The sequence below is a fragment of the Echinops telfairi genome, unplaced genomic scaffold, assembly GCF_000313985.2.
Source record: "Echinops telfairi isolate 266 unplaced genomic scaffold, ASM31398v2 ScPeMD7_7469;HRSCAF=8507_1, whole genome shotgun sequence".
NCBI lineage: Eukaryota > Metazoa > Chordata > Mammalia > Afrosoricida > Tenrecidae > Echinops > Echinops telfairi.
In genome coordinates this window covers 127,871,073-127,879,407 of record NW_022111373.1, presented here as the reverse complement: position 1 = coordinate 127,879,407, position 8,335 = coordinate 127,871,073, and the positions used below count along the sequence as shown (strand labels likewise).

Sequence of the window (8,335 nt, the reverse complement as noted above, 5' to 3'; positions counted from 1 at the left end):
CCCCCAACCATAAAATTATTTTTGCTGCTACTTCCTAACTGTAATTTTGCTACTGTTATGAATTGGGCGACCCTTGTGAAAGAATCTTTCAACCCCCGAAGGGGGTGCAACCCACAGGTTGAGAACGGCTGCTTTAAAGGGACATCTTTGCTTTCAAACATTTTAATAGTTTTTAAGGGCTTTATGTAACAGCATTGCCTAATGGAATACATCACCTCATTTATTTATTTTTAATCATTTTATTGGGGGCTCATAGAACTCTTATTCCAATCCATCCATCCATCCATTGTGTCAAGCACATTTGTATACATGTTGCCATCATCATTCTCAAAACACTTGCTTTCTACTTGAGCCCTTAGTATCAGCTCTCCCAGGAAACCTTGATAATTTATAAATTTTTATTATTTTGTCATGTCTTACAACATCTGACGTCTCCCTTCACCCACTTCTTCGCTGTCCGTGCCCCAGGGAGGAGGTTATATGTAGATCCTTGTAAGCTGTTCACCCTTTACCCTCACCTTCCCTCCACCCTCCTGGTATCGCCACTCACATCTAATTTCTTGATGGATGTTTCCACTTCCATAGATATTGATTCTGGATCCAAGTAGAATAGAATCACTGATAATATCAATTTTTCCTCCAGTTATCATGAGGTTGTTTATGAGGATTGTTGTGAGGATTTTCTATTATTTATGTTGAGGTGCCCCCCTCTCTACATATGATAATAGTCTTTGATCTTCGTTATTAAGTGCTGACGTTCTCTTCATTTTCAGCAAACAGAGATGTATCTTCTGCATACTACAGGTTTTTAATAAGTTTTCCTGTAATCCTGATGCTGAGTTCTTTGTATAGTGAAACATTTTGATTGTTTGTTAAGCATATAATTGAAATGTGTGATAAAAGGAAACAGCCTTGTTATACAACTTTCCTGATTTCAAACTGGCCAGTATTACCATAAGCTTTTCAAAAGTCTGCTTGTTGTACAGGTTTCACCTAAACGCATGTGCACATGATATTAATCTTCAAGTGTTCTATTTCATTTTGACAGTTTTCAATTTTCCTAGATTAAATTAATTTATTAAAAGTAATTAATAGTTGATTTAAAGACATATGTTCCTTTATTATTATTATCCATACTTGGATTTCAAACTTCTGACTAGTGCAAAAAAGGATATATTGGAAAAAATAAAACCAAACTCTTGTTATTAAAGACTAATAACTAATTATAAAGTAGTAAAAATTAATAATAAAACTAAAACCCTATACCATGTAAGTAGTAATCAAAGTAGGTATAGCTAATTCAATACATACTTTTAAAGGAAAGAGATACAAAGTATATCACTTCATCATGATAAAAAAATAAGTTAATTACTAAAAAGTTATAACAATGCAGTTTGTATGAACCTAATAAGATACTTCTCACACACATGAGTGCTTTATGATGTTTATAAAAAATGTAATTATAAATAATTATTCTCATGAATATTTTGTAGCTCTTTCATATATACAGTGCATAAATATGGACTCTGCTTTCCAAAGAGTATAATAAGGGAAATAACTTTCAAATGCAGTGACATTATAGTGAAAAAATAAAGCAACTACTACATTAGCCAGGTAGCAAAGTTTATATCATCGCTGGTGATCAATGCGATATTGACACATCATATAATTTCTGTGGTCTTCAGTTTCAAATCCCCAAACCACAATCTAGCCCCAAAATTAAAAACATCAGAAAAATCCAATTTGAGGCACAGTCTATAACAACAACAAAGCACAACTGATGGGTGTCCTCACAATTCTTAGGTGTTGTTAAGTAGAGTACCAATCTGAAAAACCTGATGTACAACAGAGTCACACCCTGCCATCATCACAAATACTATTATATTTGAGTCCATTGTTGCAGCTCAAATCTTAAAGATTACCTAAAACAAAATAAACCTTATAATAACACAGTCCAGAGGAAACTAAGACTTAGTTTAAGGCAATGTGTTACTTGGGATCCTATCTTAGAAGAGGAAAACAATATTGGGAAGAATATCATAAAACTGGAATAAATTACCAAAAAATGTATAAAATAAATACATAAATGTGTAAAAATATATTTTTACTTGTAATAAGAGTGCCATACTAATTTACAACCAGAAAGCAAATAATGACAACTTGAGATGTTAAGAATAAGAGAAACTCGATGAAAGTTAATGAGAAATACTCTCTTTGTATTCTGTATAGTCCCCATACAGAAGCTGGGGACTATTCTAAAACAAATATTTAGATTTCAAAAGTCTTTTCTTATTAAATTTGGTTTGCTTTAACAAATGTTTAGTAAATGTCATATAAGTTATCTACTAAATCTAAAGTCTAGAACAAACCCCTGCAGCCTTCTAACCAATCAGAAAATAAATATGTTGCTGAAATTCATGTATTCCCAATATTCATCAATTCAGAAACTATTGTTTATTTGTTTGTTTGTTTATTTATTTGTAGCCTGTTTCCTCTGACAGGATGCAAGACAAACACCAGGTTGCCTGAGTTTTAAAAGGATATTTTTTTTGTCCCTCTTGAATGACCAATAAAGACGTAAGTCCAATTGGCAAAGTGAAAAGGAGTGTAATTCAGACACTGTTTAAAGAAGTAGAAAAAGGGGTAATATTTCCCATCGTCACTTTATGTGGCTTGAATAACTTTAATTTTCAAATCAGTAGAAATGGTTATAAAAATTTTAAAAACTAACAAAACAGTTAAACACACATAAATAATACTTATATATTTGATATAAAATTAAAAGGCAAAGTAAAAATAAAACACGAGTAAATTGAACAAAGGAATACTATATCATTAATAATTTGGATGATTTAAAATACCTGTACATTTAACTTAAATAAGAGGAGGCTTCAAATAAACCGTAAGATCAAAAGGTTAAGTTGAAAAGATCAGCAGTGAAAAAGATTCATACATGCATTTGACAACATTGACATCCTTTTATTAAAATACATAATATATAAAGATTTTAATTTAATATCTGAATAAAGCAAATCTAAAACAATTTTGAAAAGTGACATATTTCATGATAAAGTGGATTCATATTAGCTTTTGATTTTAAAATAATTGCAAATGAGAAAATAAGATGTCCATCTTTTGCATCAATATTTAAATTTAAAACTAAAATAAAAGAGAACCATTAATATGTTATTTTTGACAAAAGTTGAAGAAAATTTGATTTTAAAAAGGATTCCCTGATATCATTATTCCACCGATCTCCTGTAGGTTTGTCATACTCCGATGACTTGAATGCTCTCCTACAGTGCATGGTAGAGTAGAGGAGCAGCATACACGAGGGATTGACAGAGTGACTGCAGCAATGGGCTTCCACATAAGAATAGTTGTGAGGATGGTGCAGGACATTCAGCTGTACATAGGGTTTCTAGCAGGTAGAATCAAATGCATGCAATGCAACACAGCAACATGTCACCAGTATTTCAAATACCACAAGGGTCTCCCAAGGTGAATAGGTTTCAAAGGAACTTTTCAACTCTAACCTACAAGGAGAATGAACTCATTAAATGTGTGTGCATGCACAAGCAATACACACACACACATCCCCATCTGTGAAAATATTATGATTAACAGCAAAATTATTTTTTCTGAAAATGAGTCCCTCAGGTTTGAAGCACTCAAAATATGATTGGGTCCGAGAGCCCTCTGTACAGTTGAATCGAGGGCAATGCCATGGCTAGAATAAAGCTTTTGGAACTCACGTTTGCTGATATGCTACAGTTCAAAATGTTTAAAAAAGAGCTGCAAACACCCATCAATATTCACAACATGGAATGTAAGAAGTTTTAATCGACAGAAAGTAGAAATCATCAAGAGTAAAATTAAATGCACAAAGATCTACATGCTGGGTACTTTGAGCTGAAATAACTGATATTGGACATTTTTAATCAGACAATTATATGTGCATAGTTTACTATGCCAGAAATGACTAATTAAATTGGAACCACCAGATACGCATGTCAAAAAAGCAAATTTCAAGACAGCTTTCAAATTCACAGCATTCAGGGACAGAGTAATAGCTCTAGGCCGATCTGCAGAGAGGGAGCAGGTTTTACCAATCTCTGCAGTGTTCAGGTGGAATCAACTCGAAACCAATGAGTTTGCAGTCTGAAACTGATCAAACATGCAGTAAGGAGGCATTGATAGTCACTAGAGATTGGACTGTAAACACTGAAAACAAAGATTGGTAGTTAAGAAATGTGGTCTTTAAGAAAGAAATTACATCACAGAACACATGGTAAATTTTTGCAAGAACAATGACTTTTTATGGCAAATATTTTTATTTCTCAACAATGTGATTATATGAGTGGGCCTCCCTAGATGGGATCAAATCTACATTTGTGAAAAGAGATGATGGAGAATCTAAATTTCATTAGTTACAACAAGCCCAGGGTCTGACGCCAATTACCTGTATGCAAATTTAAGTTGATCATATAATCAATTGCTCATATGTGAGTTTAAGTTGAAGCAGAAGGACATCAAAACAAGTCGATAAGATGCAAAATACGACGTAGAGTATATCTGTTCCTCCTCCCTAATTTAGAAATCGGGTCAAGAATCGATTGGATGCACTGAACAGTCAGGGCCAAAAGGTAGAAAATAAAGAAAAGACACAAATGTTAGAAGATACTCAAACTTCTTATTAAATATAGCAAAGCCAGCTAATTCACATGGAAGCATTATAGTGAAATGTGAAGAGACCTTGAATAAGAGGAAGAGGACCAAAAGAGAAACGCATTCATAGAATTTCTCTAAGAGAAAGAACTAAAGGGGAAAAGAAGTTCCCCAAGATGCTATGTGCAGATTATTGAACCATGAAGGAAATACCAAAAGATGTTGAAAGAAAAACTGACAGTCACTATTCCAAAATCAATTCATCAGACTTCAATGATTTCCAGAGGTATATTATGATTAACGTCTCAGAGTACTGAATCTACACTGAAGTAATTGATTAAAAATAAGAAAAGAATTTTAGCATACCAATTATGATGTTTCAATAAGTAAATGCAACCTTAGATGTGCTTACTGGTCTATACCAAGAAGTTTGAAAATTACCTACTTAGACAACCAAATGGATTATATCCATATTCTTGCCCATTTAAAGAAAAAGTGAACAATAAAATGTGAAAATTATTATTTTAAATACCACAATATGACTCCAGGTAAATTTTTGCAGAAGACAATTCAAAAATAGGTGCTGCCGTACATTGAGAAGTGCTGCCAGAAATTTAAGCCTAATTCAAAAGAGGACGTGGAACAATGGGTATCATTGCTTCTTCCCAATGAATATTTATAGAAAGCAAGAATACCAGAAAGATGTTTATTTGTGTTTCATTGATTATGCAAAAGCAATAGACTGTGTGACTGAGAACCAATTAAGGATAACATTATAGCGAATGAGAATTCCAAAACACTTAATTGTACTCAAGTAAAACATGTACGTGTCCCAAGACAGTCATTTGGGAAAAAATAAATAAAAAACAAACACAAAAGAAGGAGGTACTGAATGATTTAAATCAGGAAAGGGTTATGTCAGAATTGTATCCTTTCACTGTACTTCTCCCATTTCTTTCACATGGTAAAGCATGCCAAAAAAAGTCTTCAGCGTAACGTATGCCTTTGAGTGCTGTAAAATGTGATCGCAGAAGAAAAGCAAATATACCATGGACCACCAAGAATATGAAAACAATTTGTCTTAGAAGATGTAGAGCCATAATATGTTCCTTCGAAGGGAGGGCTAGGAGACTTCTTTTCACATACTCTGGATATGTTGTAAGGAGGGACACGTCTCCGAAGGCGAACATCATCCCAGCTAACGAAGCAGGAGCAAGAAAAGAAGGCAGAACCTCAGGAGTTGCATTGACACAGCAACCACAACACGGGCTCCAACAAGACTGATTGTGCGGACGCTTACAACCTAAGGAGCGTCTTCTTCTGTCCACACAGGGGCACCTAACTCATGTCTACAACTAACAGCAACAGCAAAAATCACCAATGCATGAAAACTTCAAGAAGTTCAAAACAAATTCCAACATCTAAAGTATCTACTGTTTTGTGGTGCTGTACTTTTGATTTCTGTTGAGAAAAAAAAATTGGGGTTGATGCTAAGAATGGCAACAGAGGGACTCAATAATTCTGGAAAATTAATATATGAATAAGAGACAGCCTCCTTCCTATTTGCATTGTATTTCTATTTTATTTCTGGTCTTATCAGTTTCACAACAAAATTCCTAATGACAGAGTAGTCAACTGTCCCAATGGTAGCATTTGATTCTAATTTGGACTTTTTGTATTTCAAGACCAGCCATGTTTCAAATAATTTCCAAAGTGTGTGTGTGTGTGTGTGTGTGTGTGTATTGTTTCCAATAGGCAAGGTGCCCAAACCAACGAACAAATACACTCATATCCAAAGAAGTTCATTCTTACCATATATAAATATAATTAAAAATTAATGAAGCCCGGTATGTTGTGATAAAAGACAAATAAATAGAAAGACTCTGGAAAATTAATGAAATAGCACAGCAGATTATTGGAGAGTGGACTTTTTCTTCTTTTCGTATAAAAATCGCCTTACAAAGGAAGGTTAGTAGTATGGAAAAAAATATTTTTTTTAAATTTGATGATCCACAGCAACATACAAGCACAAATAAACACTTCAAGTACCACAAAATCTAAATATAAAACAGAAATTATTTAACTTTTAGAATAATAACATATCCATGACCTCAAAATAAAGATTTCCAAAAGAAGACATGAAAGATGACTGATGTTTCCAATCTAATAAATAGCATTGAGAACGGCACTCACAGAAATAGAAGAGATAAGAGAATGGAAAAGCAGGTCATAGAATGCAAGGCGATATTTGCAGCGCATATAAATAACAAAAACACAGTATTCTGAATTTATAAAAGATCCACACAAAAACAACAATATTCCATACTCCTCCTTATTTGCTTCTCGTATTATACTTCACTGAGATAATTAAAACAGAAGAGAACTTTTACATGTAGCCAAAGCCATACCCACTGTTGACTAGGGTCCCTTTAGCTGTCCCACCTCCGCCCACCTGCTGCTCTGGCTCTCACTCTGCTTCCCCCTCTACCAAACTCACTGTGGCCACACTGGCTCCTAAGGAGCCTCCTCCTGAAGGAATTCAGAACTGCCTTCCAGGGTTTCAAATGCAACTCGTTTGCAGCACTTGACACTCCAGTTAGAAATCCAGTGCTTGTCCATCTGCCTAGCAGGGCTCTTCTCCTGCCTGATATCACACATCCATTGCTCATTTTCTTTCAGACAAGAGACCCTGGAGGGTACAATGAATCTCATTACCCCACAACTAATCAATGATAGTCCCCAACAACTTCTTCTTTCTCTTCAACATCATTGCTGCTTTCCTCATTGCTAGACTTCATGATTTATTCTACCAATTTTTTTCATAACCACAATAACCCCCTCCCTCTAAAGCTACTGCTACAGATATTTGCTTCTCTACAGAAAGTCTATTCAAAAGTCTTTCTGCAGGCATTTTCTCTAATTTCTTTCTTATTAACTTTTAAAAACACACCAATCACAATTTTGAAATCACCATCTCACTGAACCTTTTACATCAAGTTCACCTATAATCTTTATGAAACTAAATTCAAGAGTCATTTCTTATATGTATAGATAAAATTCACATTGTATTTAGATTAAAATAAAGTGTATAAAATTTATTTTCTTCACCAAAAATGCCATTAATATTTTCAGTAATATTCCCTGTATTATTCATAAATAAACCACAAAACCCTTAATTTTGTAGCTTTATTTGACTTTTGCATATAAATGAAGCTAGTAGACACAGTAATGAGAAGGCCGGAAGTAAACAAATCAAAGTCACTTCAATAGTCTCATTTGATTTGATTTAATTATCAGGTTTTTAAAAAATATATATATATATAGTCGAAGTCCCCTATTCTCTTTTTATGAAACTTTTATGAATGTTGGATGTTTAATAAGGAAGACCTTAGAAGAAACAACACATTTGAATTGTGATGCTGGAGAGTAATAATGAAAGTACCATGGACTGCTAAATGGACAGACTGACATGTGTTGGAAGAAGTAAGGCCAGAGTGCTCCTTAGACGAAAGGATGGCAGCACTGCCTATTACATACTGTGGACGTGTTAGGAGATAGTCCCTGATAGTCGTCATGTTTGGTAAAATAGAGGGACAGTGAAAAAGAGGAAGGCCCTTACTAAGATGGATTGACGCAGTGGCTGCAAGAATAGGCTCAGGCACAGGAA

General features: G+C 34.1%; 1 protein-coding gene and 1 non-coding gene across 3 annotated transcripts in view; both read right to left on the bottom strand.

The window, feature by feature from the left end:
* LOC101650495 (cadherin-10) overlaps positions 1-8,335 on the bottom strand; it is a 158,717-nt gene that overhangs the window by 127,513 nt on the left and 22,869 nt on the right. The gene's annotated exons all lie outside the window — the stretch shown is intronic.
* LOC115873911 lies at positions 2,484-2,609 on the bottom strand. The gene has a single exon (XR_004048683.1). It is a non-coding gene; the product is annotated as a small nucleolar RNA SNORA27 (small nucleolar RNA).